General features: G+C 36.8%; 1 protein-coding gene across 5 annotated transcripts in view; it reads left to right on the top strand.

Moving 5' to 3' along the window:
• The first annotated feature begins 5,663 nt into the window (after positions 1 to 5,663).
• Positions 5,664 to 23,138, top strand: part of LOC106080437 (torso-like protein) — a 30,162-nt gene continuing 12,687 nt past the window's right edge. The window contains exon 1 of one of the 5 annotated variants that reach the window (XM_013241831.2): positions 5,664 to 5,861. The gene's annotated coding sequence lies outside the window, so the exon portion shown is untranslated. Of the gene's footprint in view, positions 6,145 to 6,352; positions 6,818 to 7,098; positions 7,178 to 23,138 lie in introns of those variants that run through there. The other 4 variants (XM_059362497.1, XM_013241830.2, XM_059362498.1 and 1 more) reach the window with 4 other exon arrangements.

Genomic DNA, 23,138 nt, shown 5'->3' with positions numbered 1-23,138 from the left:
TTCATTCACCGTAACGTTGCGTCCAACAGCATCTTTGAAAAAATACGGTCCAATGATTCCACCAGCGTACAAACCACACCAAACAGTGCATTTTTCGGGATGCATGGGCAGTTTTGAACGGCTTCTGGTTGCTCTTCACTCCAAATGCGGCAATTTTGCTTATTTACGTAGCCATTCAACCAGAAATGAGCCTCATCGCTGAACAAAATTTGTCAAAATTTGAACACATTTCGAACCGAACACTGATTTTGGTAATAAAATTCAATGATTTGCAAGCGTTGCTCGTTAGTAAGTCTATTCATGATGAAATGTCAAAGCATACTGAGCATCTTTCTCTTTGACACCATGTCTGAAATCCCACGTGATCTGTCAAATACTAATGCATGAAAATCCTAACCTCAAAAAAATCACCCTTTAGAAGTCATTATGTAAAATTGCAGCCCCTTTAGGAGTTGAGTAAGTAAAATAGGGAGATGCGTTTATGCAGGAGCTATATCAGGCGATAGACCGATTCAGACCATATTTAAAACGTATGGTGAAGGTCATGGGAGAAGTCGTTGTACAAAATCGGATAATAATTGCGCCCTCTAGAGGCTCAAGAAGTCAAGAGACCAGACTGGTTTATATGGCAGATATAACTAAACAAGTCATGCTAAATTTGAGCCAAATCGGATAAGAATTGCGCCCTCTAGTGGCTCAAGAAGGAAGGATCGGTTTATATGGCAGCTATATTAGGTTATGAACCGATTAAAACCATACTTAATAAAGTTTGTGGAAGTCATAACAAGACACGTCAAGCAAAATTACAGCCAAATCGGATAAGAATTGCGCCCTCTAGTGGCTCAAGAATTCAAGATCCAAGATTGGTTTATATGGCAGCTTATCAAAACATGGACCGATTAGGCCCATTTACAATTCCAACCGACCTACACCAATATGAAGTATTTCTGCAAAATTTCAAGTGGCTATCTTTACTCCTTCGAAAGTTTGCATTCTTTCGATAGACAGACGGACGGACATTGCTAGGTCAACTTTAAATGTCATGACGATCAAGAATATACATATATACTCTATGGGGTCTTAGATGAACATTTTGAGGAGTTACAAACAGAACAACGAAATTAGTGTACCCCCATCCTTGAAATGGAATTTCCTTAAATGACTTGTGCGACTTTGGATAACTGTTATTATTTACAGACCCATATGCACTATTTCAAATAGTAGATCCGAATTCAACCAAATTCTTCAAAATATTCATGAAGGTGTGTACTTGTGTACATACATTTATGGAATTATGTATTCATCAACTTGCAGTACTTATGCAATCATCTGCCGCCATCGACATTCATATTAAAGCCAGTCTGATTAGAATTATCAGAGTAAGATTATGCCGTCAAACAACTGACCCAAATGGCCAAATGCCATCCTAATCACACAATTGACCACAGAATACCGTTAACTTCACATTAACCACAAACCAAGCCATGCCAGTTAACGAGGCAATAATTATTACGAGACACTTTAGAACAAGAAGCCACTCAAAAATTTCCTAATCACATTTCGGTTGTATATTTTAATGCCTCCTCTCATAGCAAATCAATGCATATGAACCCCATGACACGCACACGCTCATGCAGTCACACACACATATGCACTACTCTCCATGCACATAGTCTAGAAGTGTAACATATACCAACTGACACATGCCTCAATAAATGTGAGCCATAATACTGGACGTTCTTGACTTTATTGAATGCTTGGTTAGTGGGTTCGTGGCTGGTGAGCACATCGGCGATAGTGAACAAATGAATGCCGGAGTCGAATGGCATGAAATACCTTCAATATGCCTAGAGAGATTATAAAGTCACCTCTTATTCAACACAAAGTGGGAACACTCAAACTTAAATGAGAGAAGAGGCAGAGAAAGACACCAATGTTTGGTGCAACATAGCCACCAAACGATTAGCCATTGGCTATAGTCTGACAATAGTGATGGAAAAAAACGCAATAGTTCCAGTGAAAACTTTGAGGAAATGGTACGGAAATGGTGATTTATTAATGAACAAATTAATGGAAATCTTTTTAAATTCCAGCAGCGAATTGAAATGAAATATTTTCAATTTCAATAATTTTTTACCAATTAGGTCATTCAAAATATGAAACTAAAAACTTATCAAACATTTTTTTTTTGGTCATATAAAACTTTCAATTTATTTTTTCATTAAGTATACAATATCTGTACACACAAGAAAATAAAAATCGGTTTCAATGGCGGTACCAAACTTGAAATAATTTCTTACGTTTTAATGTTTGTTAGCATATAGTTACAAATTGCCTTTACAATTTTGCTGATATCTTCTATATTGTCAGTAATGAAAATCCTATTTACTTTCATTGAGATGCTTCAAAATTAGACTTGACCACTTGATCAAATTAAATTTTTGAAAGTGATCAAATATACATTCCTTGCAAATAATCCTTAATTAATGAATTAATTCTCCACACCTGCTTACTAATGTTATCGATTGGTCAGAAGCAATACAGCAAACTCACTTAAAATTACTAGATGAGCATAGCTCAGTTGTAATAGAAACCAAAAATAATAAAAACAAGTAGAGGCGAGCTAAGTTCGGCTGGGCCGAATCTTATATACCCTTCACCATGGATCGAATTTGTCGAGTTCTATGCGCGGTATCTCTTTTTAGCCAAACAAAGAATATTAAATAAGAACTGTTATGCTATTGAAGCTATATCAAGTTATAGTCCGATTCGGACCATAAATGAATGCTAAACATTAAAGAAGCCATTGTGTAATATTTCAATCGGATAAGAATTGCGCCTTGTAGGGGCTCAAGGAGCAAAATCAGGATATATTGGGTTGCCCAAAAAATAATTGCGGATTTTTCATATAGTCGGCGTTGACAAATTTTTTAACAGCTTGTGACTCTGTAAATGCATTCTTTCTTCTGTCAGTTATCAGCTGTTACTTTTAGCTTGCTTTAGAAAAAAAGTTTAAAAAACGTATATTTGATTAAAGTTCATTCTAAGTTTTATTAAAAATGCATTTACTTTCTTTTAAAAAATCCGCAATTACTTTTTGGGCAACCCAATAGGTTTATATGGGAGCTGTATCAAGCTATTAATCGATTCGAACCATACTAGACACGTATGTTGAAGGTCATGAGAGAAGCCGTAGAAGTCAAGACCCAGGATCGGTTTATATGGCAGCTATATCACAACATGGACCGATTTGGCCCATTTACAATCCCAACCGACCCACACTAATAAAAAGTATTTGTGCAAAATTTCAAGCGGTTAGCTTTACTCCTTTGAAAGTTACCGTGCTTTCGACAGACAGACGGACGGACATGGTTAGATCGACTTAAAATGAATGAAAACAGAATCAAGAAAATAATATACCCCCATCCTATGGTGAAGGGTATAACAAGTAAAAGCATGCTAAGTTCGGCTGGGCCTAATCTTATATACTCTCCAGCATGGATCGCATTTGTCGAGTTCTTTTCCCGGTATCTCTTTTTAGGCAAACAAATGATAAAAGGAAAGGATTGCTATGATATTGAAGCTATAATATCAAGTTATCGTCCGGTTCGGACCATAATTGAACTGAATGATGGAGACCACAGTAGAAGTCTTTGTGTAAAATTTTAGCCAATTGGAATAAAAATTGCGTCCTTAAGGGGCTCAAGACATAAAATAGGGAGGTCAGTTTATATGGGAGCTGTGTCAGGCCATAGACCGATTCAGACCATAACTAACATGTAAGTTGAAGTTCATGAGAGAAGTCGTTGTAAAAAATTTCAGACAAATCAGATAATTATTGCGACCTCTAGATGCTCAAGAAGTCAAGATCCCAGATCGGTTTATAAGGCAGCTACACCAGGTTATGAACCAAATTGGACCGTACTTAGCACAGTTCTTGGAAGTCATAACAATACCTCTAATGCAAAATATCAGCCAAATCGAGGCTCTAAAAGTCAAGATCCCAAATCGGTTTATATGGCAGCTAATCAGGTTGTGTACCGATTTGCGCTCGCGCCATTTCAGTCAAATCGAACGATAATTGCGCCCTCTAGAGGCTCAGGAAGTCAAAACCCAGGATCGGTTTATATGGCAGCTTATCAGGTTATGAACCGATTTGAACCATACTTAGCACAGTTGTTGAAAGTGATACCAAAACACCACATGCAAAGATTCTTAAGAAATCAAACTCAAGGTCGGTTTATATGGCAGCTATATCAAAACATGGACCGATATGGCCCAACCGACCAACACTAATAAAAAGTATTCGTGGAAAATTTCAAGCTGCTACCTTTACTCCTTCGAAAGTTAGCGTGCTTTCGACAGACAGACTGACGGACATGGCCAGTTCAATTTAAAATGACATGACGATCAAGAATATATATACTTTATGAGATTTCAGAGGTATATTTCTAGGAGTTACAAACAGAATGGCGAAATTAGTATACCCCCATCCTATGGTGGAGAGTATACAATATTATCATTATCAGTTCGTAAACGGAAAACACAATTCAGGGATAAAGTCGTAAGTTAAAGTAAACGCCTCCTATAGGCTTAAGAACTCAAATCAAGGGATTGGGTTTTTTGGGTGCTATATCAGGTTATATACCGTTTTGAACCAAACTTGGCGGAGTTTTTGAGAGTTATTGTGCAAAATTTCAGCTAAATTGGATAATAATTGCACCCTCTGGAGGCTCAAGATGTTAAATCCGGAGATCGGGTATATGGGAGCTATATGAGGTTATAGATCGATTTGGACCATACTCCACTTTTTTCAATATTACACTCAAATATACCTCTGTGCATAATTTTAGAGCTCTATGTGTGTTCTATCTATATATGTACAACGAATGCACTAAGAGGCAATACTGTGCGCTGTTCGGACTCGGCTATAAAAAAGGTGTACCTTAATATTGAGCTTAAACTTCAATTGGAAAGCACTCATTGATGCAAAATTGCGACTTTCATCCTATGCAGTGTTTTGAATTTTTTACATATTTCTGGCGTTTGCGAAAAGTTTTGGGTTTCGGTGTCATTGTGACAAAGATTGACCACAAATGTTTCTCACCACAAGCATGTGTGGTAACTGTTTTTAAGAAATTAGCATTGTAGTTGAAATAGAAAGCAATTAAAAGTATCCAGCTGTCACACATCGCAGTAATCAAAGTAATATCAGAATATTGATGTGTCCGCCTTTAAACTTGCAGTGACTGGGGCAACTGTAATTTGGAATACCGTTACGACCTATTGATTGCGAATAAATATTGTAAAAAGGAAAAATATTCTTTAATTAAAAGTGTGGTTAACCATCGAAAGCCACAAGGGCGAAATGTGTTATAGCAATCCTTTCGTAAGCAAAATGCATGCAAAGAAAATATTCCAAGATAGCATTTGTTCTCAGTTATAATAAAATTAGCAGAAAAAACTTAAAATTTCGATCGCGGGTCGAAATAGTACAAAAAAGTACTATAGTATAAACTTTACCATCCCTGATCTGAGCTGATCTCAGTTTGAGCGGATTCGGTTGGTTGAGAGTGAGAGAGGGCATGAGTGAAAATACGAAAGAACCAAATGTGCCCGATTGACTCGATTCAGTTTAAGCTGTGCTTGGTCTGTTAGTCTGAGTTTAATTGATAACGAACAGAACGAGCGTAAAGTCGTGTTTTTCTAATTGTTGTTGAGGCGTTCGATGCGTGCCGAGTTGACTTTATTAGTGTGCGCCCCGTTGTTCAGTTTTTAACCATTTTCCGATACAGGTGTAAATGTGCGAGTCGTCAGATCTTTTCGTGTGGCGTTGATGTCTTTTTATTGTCGCTGTTCTGGTGTGTTTTCATTTGTTTTTTGCTTTGTTTAGAATTGTTTATAACGTAGGTTGACTGTTTGTTCGGTCCGGTACTGCGGTATATAACAACAACAATTTGCCCAAGTGTGAAGTGTAAATAATAACGTAGAAAATACATCGCACAGCGTAACGAATCAAAGCAAAAAAAGTCCAATATTGTGTCTTATAATTATGGAAGAATAGTTTTTTTCTAATTTCTAAAAAAAAAACAACAACATTAAATCCAAGAAATTGCTGTAGTTGTCACCGCACATAAATGAAAGGTATAACCAAGCAAAATGTACAAAAAAAAAATCAAATCCATTTAAAATGCCCAAATACTTCATAAATTATTGAACCGGAAGTTATTTTCGAACTGGTGATTTGACCAACAGTAGTGATAAAAAAACAAAACATGCAAAAATTATCTAAACACTTGGATTTGTGAAAAAAAAAAAAAATCAAGATCATTTCAAACATAAAATTGTAGTTGTATGATAACAAAACACATTTCCAACGATAACAGAGAGTGAGCATTAGCAGAACAATCGAGAGTGTGAATCTCAGCGATTGAAGATTGTAAACCGCCGCTTCATTGTGTACTTGTGTATGGTATCATTGAGTGGCATTCGTATTGGTGAATATCATCAATTTAAAACGCCGTCTTTGTCTTTATAATTTTGATTTTGGTGTTTTGTTTGCCGCTCTTCAAGAACATGGATGAATGTGGATGGATACTTGCTTCTCAATTCTCGCTGTCTTAGCGCATCAATGTCAGACAGCACTGTGCTGAGTTGACCTTTAACATCATTAGTCAGTCTGCGAGGTGATTTGCGGTGTTCTTTACTGAATAACAATCGCAACAGCAACAACACTATGGCAAATTTTTAACAAAAACAAATAACTATAACACAATTTGAACACAGCGATACATATGTATGTACTATGTAAGGATGAGTAAGTATTGGAAGAGTAAGGTGTTATGGAAGAAAGATAGACCATTGAATTATTGTGCCTTAATTCTCTGGGTAATCTCGCATAGATTGATTCGTTTGATTTGCCTCATCGTAACATTGTTGTCGCCGATCTAATAGTGAACCTGTTTTAATTAAGAATGATACAGCTGCTGATAAGACTCCACAATAACGACGTAGAGAGATTTTTCATTTATTCTAAAAAAATGGATTGTCGGATTCAATTGATTGATTTATTTTGAAATTATTTTCCAATGAATAACAAGTTAAAAGGCGTTAAGTTCGGCCGGGCGTTAATTTACCTCCTGCGTTAATTTACTTAAGGTGCTTTGTTTGGACAAAGGTACGTTGATACCCGAAATAAAAAAACTCCCTCGCACGGTTCTCGAAAAAATTTTGGCTGTCGGTAATGGTTGCCGTATAGATTTGTGGTTGTAGCAATGTGTAGTGCACTGAGGCGGCAGCCCATGGCCGATGAAGGACTCCATCGGGTTAAACCAGCACATAGAACCGGCTGCCATGGTATTGCTATAGATTTGTCGAAAAATGGGAAGTATGGGTCTTTGAAATCTCCATCCCCAAATTGCTGAGGTTTAACTTAAATCGGCCTGCACTAATTTTCATGAGAGAAGTTTCTGCTGTTTATGGAAAATTTTGTTTAGTATTGCCCGAAACTGAACTGTAGCATGTACAAGCAGACCGTTGAACTTTTTTTTTCTAAGATATATGATCAATATAATATAATTTTTTGTTTGTGATTGATTTTACCCCTTGTAATTATGTGCGCAGTTATTATTTTTTTTTGCAAACGATTAGCACGCCTTGATTGAAGCACACAAACATAATGAGTAGTATGAGGTTATTTATTGAACAATCAATGTCATTATACGGAGTAAACATCATACAAGTACAAGCAATTTTTAAAAATAATTAATTACCTATTATTTCGAACAAGAGGGACTCAGGGCATTTTAAAATTTTATTTATTTTTTCACGCCGTTTCGTTATTTATTTGACAATGCTGGGACGTCAAACTGCGCTCGTGGTTATTCCCAAACAAAGCGAGCAAAACCGCCGTCATTTGGCTTACAAAGCCAAATAGCAAAACTAGACAAAAGCGTTCATGTCAATGAGCGCCGCTTCAAATGGTTGACATCTTAAATTATTGACTATTAATTAGTAAAACAAAAATGTGTTTAAAACGGATTAAAAATACACAAACAAAGTCCAATAGCCCAACACACCTCTCAAAATTGGCCGTTTGATTGATGGCTAATCTACGCGCGACGATCAATGAATCTTTGTCGAACACTTCACATACAGACATGGAATGAGTGGGTTCATATATGAAAATAATTGAAAAAATTATTTTGGCGCATATTTAGTTTTTGCTGGGCTAACTTAAAATTTAATGGATGTTGAGAGAGTAAAATCAAGTTGTATGTGAATTTTAATTTAAGCGGGTGCCATTAAAAGTTGAATAGTTTTTGAAGTTCCGATAATGGCTTGACCGGTTTGCACTCTAAGTATCCGGGTGAGCACACCAACAAAGACCGTTAAATTAAATTAATTCATAAACCGTTTCACCTCATTAATGCGGGCGTTATCTATTATTGAATGCTCAACACGTAATCATATCTTAAGAAATGCTTTTCTTTGGGAGTTAATTCGGATTTTGCTTAAACCAAGCGTACAGGTTAGTATGTTCGCCTTTGACAACAATTATGAATATTTAAGCCCAGTAAAAGTGCTTTACTCTATCGTCGTTCTGCAGTTTACTGTTAAGAGTTGACAATAAACAAATAACAAGTAAAAAAGCGTTAAGTTCGGCCGGGCCGAACTTTGGATACCAATAACCTCGGGTATAAGTGTCTCAATTTAAACAAGTAAAAAAACATTAAGTTCGGCCGGGCCAAACTTTGGATACCCACCACCTCGGGTATATATGTAAACCACCTTTCATCAAAATCCGGTGAAAATTTCATACCTTATATCCCAAAGCAGTTATATCTATATATTTTAGTAGCTATATCTAAAAATAAACCGATCTGAACCATATACGACACGGATGTCGAAAAGCCTAACATAAGTCACAGAGTCAAATTTCAGTGAACTCGTATTATAAATGCGCCTTTTATGGCGCCAAGACTTTAAATCGAGATATTTGTCTACATGGCAGCTATATCCAAATCTGGACCGATTTGGGCCAAGTTGCAGAAAAATGTCGAAGAGCCGAACACAACACACTGTCTCGAATTTCAGCAAAATTGCACAACAAATGCGCCTTTTATGAGCCCAAAACATTAAATCGAGAGATCGGTCTATATGGCAGCTATATACAAATCTGAACCGATTAGGGCCAAATTGAAGAAAAATGTCGAAGGGTCTAACACAACTCACTGTCTCAAATTTCAGCAAAATCGAATAATAAATGTGGCTTTTATGGGCCTAAGACCTAAGACCGGCGGATCGGTATATATGGGAGCTATATCCAAATCTGGACCGATCTGTGCCATATTGCATTTTATGGGCCTAAGATCCTAAATCGGTGGATCGGTCTATATGGCAGCTACATCCAAATCTGGGCCGATCTGTGCCAAATTGCATTAGTATGTCAAGGGGCTTAATTGAACTCACCGTCCCAAATTTTGGCGACATCGGACAATAAATGCGCTTTTTATGGGCCTAGACCGTAAATCGAGAGATTTGTCTATATGGCAGCTATATCCAAATCTGAACAGATCAGGGCCAAATTGAAGTGGAATGTCGAAGGGCCTAACACAACTCGCTGTCTTAAATTTCAGCAAAATCGGATAATAAATGTGGCTTTTATGGGCCTAAGATTCTAAATCGGTGGATCGGTCTATATGGCAGCTATATCCAAATCTGGACCGATCTGTGCCATATTGCATTAGTATGTCAAGGGGCTTAATTGAACTCACCGTCCCACTTTGGCGACATCGGACAATAAATGCGCCTTTTATGGGCCCAAAACATTAAATCGGGAGATCGGTCTATATGGCAGCTATATCCAAATCTGAACCGATCAGGGCCAAATTGAAGTGGAATGTGGAAGGGCCTAACACAACTTTTTTTTATGGGTCTAAGACCCTAAATCGGTGGATCGGTCTATATGAGGGCTATATCAAGATATAGTCCGATATAGCGCATCTTCGAATTTAACCTGATTATGAACAAAACAAGAATCTGTACGAATCAACGCAATATCTCTATTTTTAAAGAATGTAGCGTGATTTCAACGGACAGACTGACGGACATATCTAGATCGTCTTCGATTTTTACGCTGATCAAGAATATATATACTTTATAGAGTCGGAAATGGATATTTCGATGTGTTGCAAACGGAATGACAAAATGAATATGCCCCCATCCTTCAGTGGTGGGTATGAAAATATGCTAAGTTCAACCAGTCCGAATCTTGGGAACCCACCACCACCATTGACTTATTTGAAGGGCACATGCGTACTTTATGTAGAAAATTTCTGCAATTTCTGCCTAAGACTTCAGCTCCTGTAATAGACCAATCGGGATATCGGTTTATAAAGCAGCTATATCAGGTCATAGAACGATTTGGACCGTACTTACTTCGGATGTTGGAAGTTGTATCAGAACACAACATGGAAAATTTCAGTCAAATCGGACAGCAATTGCGACTTCTAGGGGTTCAAGATTAGAAATCGAGAGATGGGTTTATATGGAAGCTATATCGGGTTATAGACCGATTTAAATCGTACTAACCACAGATTCCCGAAATCTGGAATCTCCAGCTACCTTCATAAAGAAGTATGTGAACAAAATTTCAAGCGGATTTCTTTATTCGTTCGACGACTGGCCTGATTTTGGCAAACGGATATACGGAACGCCATGGCTAGATCGACCTAGAAACTCCAGACGATCAAGAATGTATATTCTTTATGGGGTCGCAGATTAGTATTTCGAGGAGTTACAAACTGAATGACTAGGCTAGTATAACCCCATCCTATGGTAGTGAGTATATTATGATTGGTGTGAAAGAAGTTTGCCTGTTGTTCCTTACTAAAATATCCGTGGACAAATTTGGAGTTTTTCATTTATTTACCATTGAATTTGTGTAACGATTGCCATCGTGTTTACCAATAACTCCGATCTAATCATATAGCCCTACATGCGTTGAATACATTTGGTGCTCTTAGGTCCTGCAGATAAATTTGAATCCTGGCGAGAACATCCAAAAGAATTTTCAGACGTTGTTACTCCTCACTAATTAGTGAATATCTGAACGTGGCCAAACTGCTCCGCAAGGCAGAGCGCAGTCTATAAAGAGATTTAAAGCCAAAACTTGTTATCATAGCTTTAATTTTGAAATATTTATATAGACGCTATAGCAACATCATGTCGAAACCATATAAGTAGCAGAGCTTCTTTGAGGTCTGTTGCATTTACAACTTTTAAAAAATGTTGACAGTCGAAAATCTAAAAAATTGTTATACCAACCATCTCTGGCGGCATGGTTCCGAGTACAGCGTTAACTCAACATTGTCTCGAAGACTAGTATAGACCTAGAAATCCCATCATTGCGGCTCAGGTCAGTCTATGGATCATAAAAAACTCTTCTGGACAATTTCTTCCATCGAAAATGAGTAAAAATTCATCATTCAAAAGGTCGAAGAAACAAACCCAATCATTTAATTCTTGCTATCTCTAACCCCACACTACCGCAAAATGCCACAACGGATGTTATGATGTCTGATATATGCAGATCATTCTTAGGGAAGGACTAATGGTGATTTCGATTGTCCACAAAATTTTAGGATTTTTTGGACTTGTCGCACTAAAATCATAAGGTTGTCATCTATAGACCAAAATATATAACCCCACCACCATTTGTAGAATTCGTTTATAATGGTGTTGCTTACAGACAGTGCAAAAATGTTGCATTTTTTAAGCCGTGCCAAGTCTACGGTGGAGAGTGCAGCTCTCTAAACAGCTGCTATCATTTCATAATCATCTACACCTAAATAGTGGCGTACAATGAATATCATGCATATTCGTAATCGCCTAAATTCACATAAACTTCACAAACCAAATTGTCGTCGTTATGGCAAATTTTGTTTGAATGTTTGCAAATGTTTATTTTGTCTGCGTCCTCTGTTTTATATGTAGAAAACTCTTAACTCATGGAAAAAAATTTGCTGATAATACCAACCACTGTCTGCTCACTGTTTGTAGTTGATTTTGCCGCCATAACAACAATACTTTGTAGCAAATGTGGTTTGTCTGTCCAGCAATATGTATATTGTTGATAAAACAGCAGCATTTAGTTAGTTAAAACAGCAGAACCGAAAGTTTGATACAACAACAGTCATATCTTTCCAAACACAGCAGTTATGTTTGCTTTCCCATTTTCAATTGCCGTAGAACCCCTTTTTTGGTCTTTTGAAAAACAAATTTCGTAGAGTGCATCTATTTTACATTTTTCTACAGTGACAATGTGATCCCGTTTAGAAATTAGATTGCGAGGTAGATAAACAAACCTCGACTTCTTTAGGTTCACCCCCGTTTATCGTCGCCCAAATCAATAGAGTCCCAAGTGATCTCTTTTTGATCGTCAAAAATTTTGCTTCGGACTTGCTGCATGATAGCATTCGCTATTGCATTGAATTTCGTGCTTATCTCTTGATATAACAAATCTGTTCTGATTGGGCCGTGTGATTTAAAAGATTGGAGTATATGCTCTTGCAGGGAAGATAGTATCATGTATCGCTATCCCGGTTTTAATACGGAGTTATGAAGAGTTTTTTTTAGAACAAGTTTATGTTATCTGTGTACCTTTTCAGCAGAATATATAAAAATGTTCTGTTTCTATAACCTGATATAGCTCCCATATAAAACGATCTCCCGATATGACTTCTTGAGTTCCTGGGAGTCGACATTTTTGTCCGATTGGGCTGAAATTTTGCATGTAGGGTTGTGTTATGACTTCCAAAAACTGTACGGTCCGAATCGGTATATTACCTGATATAGCTCCCACATAAACCGATCTCCCGATTTGACTTCATGAGCCCTTACAAGCCGGATTAAAACCCGATTTGGTAGAAATTTTGCATACAGTGTTCTGTTATGACTTTCAATAACTGTGCCAATTACGGTCCAAATCGGTCTATAACCAGATATATCTCCAATATTTTAGAATAGTCAATGGTGGTGGGTTCCAAAGAATCGGCCCGGTTGATTTTACTTGTTTTTCCTATGCATTATTACGATTATTGGGTTATTATTATCGATAACCGATAAGAATAACCTAATAATTGTAATTTGAAAATGTTTTCTGATGGTCTCGCCAGGATTCGAACCCAGGCGTTCAGCGTCATAGGCGGACATGCTAACCTCTGCGCTACGGTGGCCTCCGGTTTATGTATTCTACTGGCAACAAATAGATAACTATAAATTAGGACATTGCAGTGCAATTCTATCCAAATCATCTGATAGGGAACACAGCTGTTTACACCCACCACCTAGTCATTTCATTTGTAGCTCCTCAAAATATTAATCTGCGGCCCCATAAAGATTCGTCTTGACATTCTTGTTCAGTTACAACTTCCAACAATCGTGGCACTAACGATACAAATCCTTTGGGTGAACTTTTGCCATATCCATGATGGTGGGTTTCCAAGACTCGGCCTGGTCGAACTTAGCACGATTTTACTTCTTGTTGCTTCTTTTCAATATTTGGTTTCAAAACTATATTATTTTGCAGACTTTGATAAAAAAAAATGTGTTTTAGCTCTCAACAGTTTTTAAATTGCTTGGATGCCTTCTTCGGGCTATACAAGGTTCTACTTGACTATACATGTTTGATTATCATTTTATTATGTTTTTGAAGTTCATCGCGTTCATATACTATAATTAAATTAATGAATCTCTATTTCGCTTCACCTTCAGGTATAGCGAGTGTGTGTGTTTGAGTATTTATTCTAATAAATGATCGTGCCATTTGACTTTTGAACACCAAATTGCCTTCATCATAAAAATAATCGATTCATCATGTTCTAGACATCCGTAACATTGACAGCAATCGTTCATAAACTATGGATGAAACAACAACATACGACTGAAACAAAGGCTAAATGCTGACTAGCGTTTTAAAATTTTAATAAAAAAGACATTTCAAAATAAGTCCTGGCCAGTTGAATGGGTTCGCCCATAGGGGGAGTCATGTTTCAGAAAACATTGAATTAATTTTGACTCTGCTCTGTGTAATGTTTGTTCGTACAAATTTTTAAAATCGAATCTTTTCCATTTAGTTTGTAGTTGAATGGGTTAACGACACTTTAGAAGTATTCCTAATATTCACTGTAGAACAGTGAATATTAGGAATACTTTTTTTTTCGTAAACAAATATTTTTACTATTCCTAATTTCAATAGCAGACAAATAGTCACGTATTATATTCATAGAAATATTAAACCGCCTCACGTTTGGCAAAATGTTACTACTACACAAAAGGAGGTTCGGTCAAAAGATATTGGATGGAGAGAAATAAGAAAATTGTCCATGTAATATCAGTGACATCTTTCCGCAGAGAACAAGTAAGGTTATAACCAGTGTTGCCGTTTTCGGTAGGTTCCTACCAAAATTGGTAGGTTAGTAGGCTGACCTCAATTTTTGGTAGCTTCCTCCAACATATATATAACAAGTTAATTGCTGGAAAAATTGACGGGGATAACTCAAAATTTTCTCACTTCTTGTCGAGTTTGCTAGAAGAAATAACTCTGCGGAAAAAACCAACCTCCGAATTTGTATCTCAACGAATTTTAACAATGAATTGAAGCTATATTTGTTGATGTAGTTTTGTAGAGACTTGACAGACAAAATAATTGAAATTTTGTAGATTTTCAACAAATTATTTTGTTAAGTTAGTTGTTAAAATACGCGTACTGCCATGTAGCACACAAAACACGATTGCCATTAAATACTTGCTAACCCAGGTTCAAATCCCCCGGTCGGTCAAATAATTGGTTTTTGTTATGTTTTTTTTTAAACTTATTTTAGAAAACTTAGCTAAATGTCGTTTTTACATTTTTTTTAAATCAAATTTTATTGATACATTTATTACTGTTCAATAATGCTTATTGAGTTATGTCATCATGAATAAAGCATGTCGAAGACTATAGGACCACCGAACATGAAATCATGAGTTCTCAAATCATGCGGTGGCAAAATTAATAAAATTTGATTTACCGTAATAGTAAAACGAGTGACAAAGAAAAAACCGGGGGCAAAGCAGTTAACGAAAGAGAAAATTAGCGCAAGCAGAAAAAAAATAAAAGCACCACCACACCGAAGCTGTGCCGCAAAGCTCATATAGCGACTGGTTAAACGGTTTTTTGATCTTCTAATGGATATATTGTGGTTGTTGTTATATGTTGGATTGCAAAGAGTGCCTTTCAACAACAAATTTGTTATTTGGGTTGTTGAAATTCAAAATAAATTCGTCGTCGTTTTTTCAACAAAAGTTGTTGTTTTTCAAAGTTATTTTTATTTGTGTGTGTATTCGTTAAGAGGACAGAATGAAACAATTGATTTTTAGGGGCCAAATACATGGCGTCTCACTGCTTCAAAATTTCTTAAAGGGCCAAATACATGGCGTCTGACTGCTTCAAAATTTCTTAAAGGGCGTAGGTTCTGATATTGACTGTAACTGGTATGAGTGTTAAAGGATAATAGATCCAAATTTCATAAATTCTAGATAAGAAATGAGGCTTTCGTGCGTTCAAAATTCATCTCTTCAATGTACAAAAAGTAACAGTTTGGTGCGGTTTGCATGGCGTCGGCTTCATTGGGCCATACTTCTTCGTCGACGATCTACCACGTAAATGGTTTATTATTATTATACCCACCACCGAAGGATGGGAGCATATTTTTTTCATTCCGTTTGCAACACATCGAAATATCCGTTTGCGACCATATAAAACATACATATTCTATCGTCGTAAGAATCTAAGGCAATCTTGACATGCCCGACCACCTGTCTTTTGAAATAACGCTACAGTCTTTAAAATAAAGATATTGAGCCGAAACTTTGCACAGATTCTTCTTTTTGTCCATTGCCAGGTTAAGTTGGAAGATGGGCTAAATCGGACTATATCTTTATATAGCCCCCATATAGGCCGATCTGCCGATTTCAGGTCTTAGGCCCATTTAAGCCACATTTATAATCCAATTTCGTTGAAATTTGGGACAGGGAGCTGTGCTATTCCTCCCGACATTCTTGTTCAATACGGCCTGGATCGGTCCAGATTTGGATATAGCTGCCATATATACCTATCTCCCGATCTTAAGTCTTGGGCCCATAAATGGCGCATTTTTTGTCCGATTTCGCTAAAATTTGAAACAGTAAGTTATGTTAGGCCGCTCGATATTCTTGTTTGGTTTGACCCAGATCAGTCCAGATTTGGATATAGCTGCCATAAAAACCGATCCCTCGATTTAAAGTCTTGTGCCCATAATAGGCGCAATTATTGTCCGATTTCGCTGGATAGCGAGTTGTGCTAGGCTCCTCTACATCCCTGTTCAGTACGGTCCATAAAAGGTGAGATTATGAACCAATTTTGCTGAAAGAAGGCACAATGAATCGCGTCAGTCCCTTGACATACGCATTTCTTGCAGCGCTTTGATAGTTTGCGCTTCGATATATGCATATTATTGGTAAATCTCATCATATATGTAAGTACGGGAATAGTTATTCCAACAAGTTCTGTATTGATATCCTTGGACATGTTTGCCCTGTTCCTTAGTGGAATTTTCATGGGCAAAATTAGCATTTGGGCAATTTTTCCACCGGCATACATTCGATATTCGAAGAACATCCGGCTGTAAAAATGGTTTGTTTTTAATGGATCTCGCCCTGACTTTCCACCCAATGACTTCTTTTATTCCCGAACACAAACAACTGCATGCTCAACGATTTTCGTCGCCAGGAGATGATTTAGAAGTGTTTTTTGAGATATCTCAATCGAAGTGTAAAAAGAGCTTCGATAATTAGTTTATAAAATAATAAAACCATTTTTGATAATAAATACATGTATTTTCATTATTAGGCTGAAAATATATATAGCAGCCCTCATAACTTTACTTCTTTTAGACGAATTTTATGCTTTCGATATATGATCGAGTAGACATTACAAACGGAATGACAGTAGTCTCCAAAAATGTCATCTGCAAACATTTACTAAAATATTTTCATCAATATTTACAAAACTTTATGTTGAATAAATCTATTTCAAATTTATTTAATTTCCTTTGCAGAAATGTCAAATAGACCTATACTAAACTTTCTTCAAATGTATTAAAAGAGAACAAAAATCGAAAATACTTCTTGCTTCACTTTCTTTTTAATCTGAAATTTGTTTGAATTTTTCAGTTTCAAACTCACATTTTATAACAATTTCTGAGGCACCTTAATTTTTTTATATTCCATGTGGCATATGCATTGTCGCCACCCCCCAAAGAACTTCAACACTTTGTTGCCATATTTAAACTTGCAGGGACATTAACGGACATTGCATTTCGAACATCGCCATTCGTCATTTGATGAAACGTGTTGACTGTTTACGCTCGATGTGCTCGGTCTACGTTTGGTTGGTAGACGGAGGCAAACTGCTATCGGATGGATCGTCAAATTGATGGTCGGTCTTTAGCAAGTCACAAGGTTAATTCACAATGCTAGCAACGTTTTGTTTTTCTGAGTTTGGTTTCAAATGAATTGTCGATGGTTAAGTGGAGTTCAGAACTGATTCAAGGTTGGTATGATCAATTGGTTAAATTGATTAAATTAACACAAAAAAAAAAAAAATATTTGCCAACAGAAGTCGCACTAATATATTTGGACAAAACTTTTGCATAATTGACAACAAATGTTGAATTCAAATGTCAATTAAGAATGCAGACAACCAAAATTTGTATATTGAATTGTCGATGGTTAAGTGGAGTTCAGAACTGATTCAAGGTTGGTATGATCAATTGGTTAAATTGATTAAATTAACACAAAAAAAAAAATATTTGCCAACAGAAGTCGCACTAATATATTTGGACAAAACTTTTGCATAATTGACAACAAATGTTGAATTCAAATGTCAATTAAGAATGCAGACAACCAAAATTTGTATGTTCCAAAATGTGCTCTGCAAACAAAAGTCATCCTGTTTCTAACTGAGAATTCTATCTTTAAGATTAAGCATTAAAAAATATAATTTATTATATTTGAAACGAGTTGTTTGCCAGTGAAGACATAATCTATTAAATGCCGTTTGAAACTGGTTTCAATTTCAGCTACTGGGACTTTATATGAATATTTATTAACACTATGGTGTATTAGCATTTTAATAAGGAATTCTGCTTTATTAACATAATTTTTAAAAGAACACATCACGTAACAGTATCTGAGTAAAAAGGTTAAAGCCCCTTTAATAAAATTTCATGTAAATAAGGGAAACTATCTCCAACATATGCTGCAGTCAATACAAAAAATGCGCTCGGTTAAGCAAACACGACCATTTTGGGAGATTACGAATTGCTCAATTGGGATCTTTTCTCTCGTCAGAGGGCACGTTCGTGCAAGCTTAGGAACTGCTTTGCGCGTTCAAGTCGAACTTTTTTGGCATCGATGTAAAATCGTTTTTCAATATAAATTGCATACCTTCTGAGTATATTTTAAGATTTTTAATCATTCCATGCCACTACGGCGTGTATGTCTTTCAATTCGTTCGCAAATCATTTCAGGTGTTGTTGCAGCTTTTTTTTATCTTTTACGTTTTTTACGTTTGACAAAGCTACCAGTATCACTATAACGATTTATGGTGCTACACACAAACATTTTGTTCACTTTGAAGTGTTTGAATTCTCCAACAAAAGCCGTTTATGATTTTTCAGCCAAATATAACGGAGTTACACTGGAACTCCATTGCGCATAACTTTCTTTTTGATATATCCTGTAGATATCATTTCTAGTTTGACAGATATACCAGATTGAACTTGGTGACAATTCGTGTACAATAAATGCAAATCGTCCAAAATTTCCACCCAGCCCAACTTTGCACACTTTTGCTTGTCTTTAATATGAAAGCTTAAGTGTGTTCTTTTTAGGCTTGGAAATGTCTATGATGATTAAATTACCAACACCTATACCCCGTCCATCTATTGAATTTTCTATTATTTTTAATTCATACACTTGAGATTTTTTCAAGTCATCACGTGACCTAAAACTTGTGGCCGCAACCTGATTTATAATGGCCAACCGTAATTTGTTCCAATTGGCGACAATTCATGTTTGGCATACTACCCTCCTACGCTCGATCTCATTTATATGTAACACCAAAGTGCCCAATGACAACTGTCTGGTGATAGACGACAGTTCATTGCTTTTTGGTGTTAACAAATTCCAATTTGGTAATTGTTGTCACAGACCGGCTCGTTAAAGACACACATTTCTACATATGTAAGTATATAGGCATTTCTATATGTCTACCATTAAATGAGCGTCACGCGCATGCGCAACATCCTAATATTTACTCGTAAAGAGCAAAAGGCTAATAATGCAAGGCAACACTTGTATTGATTATTTCCCAAAATCCCGTTTTGACCAAGGAACTCAGTTCAAAATCGTTTATTGTACTGGTTTATATTCTAAAATGCTCTTTCATACCAATCGTTCTTTTTTTGCACTCACTCATAATCGCAACCGGTCCGGTCCAGCAAGAAGAAGAAGAAGAAAAACAACAACACAAAATTAGCAGAGCTTAAATGTTTATCGTGGTTGAGATACTATTTTGAGCGCTACATTTGTTTACCTGTTGTTGTTACCTGTTAGACAACAGCTGGGAGCAATGAGTGCGAGAGTTTGGCTTCCTCTGCTTTTCACGGTTTGTTTATTATTGAGTACTGATCAGGGTTGCCAAGAGTTTTTTTTAACGGTAAAGAAATAAAAAGTGTACATTTATTACAATATTAGTCGCCCGGTATTTATTCTCAATGTGTAACTGTATCGCAATTACGAGATCAAAACTACGATAGTCTCCGTTAATTGTAAAAGTTAATAAGTTATTTTGTACCTTTTGCTACTAAAATGTACGATTTGTAAAAAAATCATTTGGTCACTTAACACATATATGCTGGTTATACATGGCAAATTTCAGAGCCCTAGCCGTAACCAATGTATAAAATGATACCAAATGCGGTACTTAACCCCCTTAATTTCGCAACAACAGTTATTTAACTCAAATTTCGGAGTTCTAGCTCTAACCGTTCGCCCTGTGCTATGTTTACCCACACTTTCGTACTTTTTGGTACTTGTTTTAGTACCTAAATGACAAATGACCAAAAATCAATTATATCCGCCCGCTTACGTTGCATTACTGTACCTATGTTCCATATTTCATAGGTCTTCCAAGATTTGCAAAGAAAGTACCAAAAAGTACCAATAGTAGCACTAAACGTTCTATTTTTCCCACTTCCGGTACTATTCTGAGAAAACTTTTAGTATTTTTTTGTACCTAAACCTAAGAATATCGTAAAATCTCGCTCTTACTATCCCAGACCAACATACGAGCAAAATTTCTTAATTCTAGATTTAGACGTATGGGCGAGATTGTGATCAGTCAGTCAACAGAGAGATTTAGCGAATTTGCATTCTAGCTAATGGGCAAATAAAATGCGTTTCCAACTAATTCCTTTGTATTTTAACGATTATCTTCACTAACACTCATCGGAAGAAATCAAATATCAAAAGAAAAACAAGTAAAAAGGCCTTAAGTTCGGCCGGGCCGAACTTTGACGATCTAGCCATATCCGTCCGTCTGTCACGCTACAGTCTTTAAAAATAGAGATATTGAGCTGAAATTTTGCACAGATTCTTTTTTTGTCCATAAGCAGGTTAAGTTCGAGGAAGGGCTATATCGGACTATATCTTCATATAACCCCCTTTGTAGACCGATCTGCCGATTTAGGGTCTTAGGCTATAGGATATAGCTGTCATATAGACAGATCTCTCTATTTATGGTTTTGGGGCCATAAAAGGCGAAATTATTGACCTAGTTCGCCGAAATTTGGGACAGTGAGTTGTGTTCGGCTCTTTCACATTTTCCTGCAACTTGGCCCAAATCGGTTTAGATTTGGATATAGCTGCCATATAGACAGATTTCTCGATTTAAGTTTTTGAGCCCATAAAAGGGGCATTTATTGTCAGAGTTCGCGAAATTTGGGACAGTGAGTTGTGTTCGTTTCTTCGACATTTTTCCTCAACTTGGCCCAAATCGGTTCAGATTTGTATATAGCTGCCATATTGACCAATATCTCGATTTAAAGTCTTGGCCCCATAAAAGGCGCATGTATAATCCGATTTCACTGAATTTTAACACAGTGACTTATGTTAGGCGTTTCGTCGTCCGTGTCGTATATGATCCAGATCGGTTTATTTTAGATATAGCTACTAAACAGATCAAAGATTTTGTTATACACAATTGAACAATGACTTGTATTTATTAGAATTTGGTCCAAATCGGAACATATTTCGATATAGCTGCCATGGGCCATAAGGTATAAATTTTCATCGGATTTTGACAAAAGGTGGTTTACGTATATACCCGAGGTGTAGGGTATCCAAAGTTCGGACCGGCCGAACTTAACGCCTTTTTACTTTTTTTTTATACCCTCCACCATAGGATAGGGATATACTAATTTTGTCATTCTGTTTGTAACACCTCGAAATATGCGTCTAAGACCCCATAAAGTATATATCGTCGTGACATTTTAAGTCAAACTAGCCATGTCCGTCCGTCCGTCTATCTGTCGAAAGCACGTTAACTTTTAAAGGAGTAGAGGTAGCCGCTTGAAATTTTGCACAAATACTTCTTATTAGTGTAGGTCGGTTGGGATTGTAAATGGGCCAAATCGGTCCATATAAACCGATCTTGGGTCTTGACCTCTTGAGCCTCTAGAGCCAATTCGTGTCCGATTTGACTGAAATTTTGCACATAGTGTTTTGATATCACTTCCAACAACTGTGTATGGTCCTTATCGGTCCATAACCTGATATAACTGCCATATAAACCGATCTTGGGTCTTGACTTCTTGAGCCTCTAGAGGGCGCAATTCTCATCCGTTTTGGCACAAATTTTGTACAACGGCTCCTCCCATGGCCTTCAACATACGTGTGCAATATGGTCAGCATCGATCTATAGCTTGATACAGCTCCCATATAAACCGATCTACCGATTTCGCTTCTTGAGCCCCGAATCGGACTATAACTTGTTTTTTTTTTAATTTTTAGCATTTTTTTTGCTCTCCAGAACGTAAGGTCATTGAACAAATATGTTGCCTTGTACCTCTTTTAGTAAGTAAGTAATTTTTATCTGTACATATTTTCGCCACTCTCTTAAATTACAATAATATAACGGGAGTGTAAAGTTTGTATGTGTGTGTGTTTTTTTTAATATTTCTCTTTTTAAATCGACACCTTAAACGACAACCCTGGCAATAACTTGCATTTCAATTTTGTTTTTGGCTTAGATTGAGAGAGAGGAAAAACAAGAGATTTAAGTCTAGTTTGTTATGTTTGCTCGGAGAGGTTGTGCTCCACAAAACTTAATACCGAAACAAAGCAAAACTGAAAGGTAACCAACCGGTTTAAATATGACCATATTTGCTTGTGCTCGCACTTCAGCCCGCCACTCGGGCCAGTAGGTAATTTGGCCGAAAGGCAGGCGAATGGGCAAACATATGCAATGCACACATGTGAATGTTTGTGTGTGTGTGGCGGGGGTATGAGTGGAGAGATGTTTGTGGCAAAAATATTTGCAAACTATTTAAAAGTATTTTGTGTTATGGTCTCCCCCCCCCCATGTGTGTTCCACAAAACTCGCTATCAGAGTGTTATGGTGTATCTGTTACCTATGGCGGAAAGTTATATTGTTAAGCCTCACGCCCGCCCGCCAACCACCCAGCCGGGCGACGGGGGAGGATGAATCAAACCTTTTGTTTGAATATTAAATTTAATTTTTGTAAAACTGGTCCAAAGTTTTATAATTGGTTGCTGTTGCCGTTGATGGCGCTTTTCGCACTTACTCCCTGCTCTGCATGTCTCTCTGGGGACACTTGGTCTGAGGTTGGTTTTGTTTTGTTTTGTTTTACATTATGTTAATTATGTCTATGTGTGTTTTGTTGTTGCGGCCGCCACTGTTCACATCGTTGTTGTTTTTATTGTCTAAACTGTGTTTTTGTTTGTTTGCGGTCATATTTTTAGCACCCAGA

This window comes from Stomoxys calcitrans, chromosome 2, assembly GCF_963082655.1.
Source record: "Stomoxys calcitrans chromosome 2, idStoCalc2.1, whole genome shotgun sequence".
Taxonomy (NCBI): Eukaryota; Metazoa; Arthropoda; class Insecta; order Diptera; family Muscidae; genus Stomoxys; species Stomoxys calcitrans.
The sequence above is the reverse complement of the archived record's forward strand: the minus strand, read 5'-3'. Positions and strand labels throughout refer to the sequence as shown.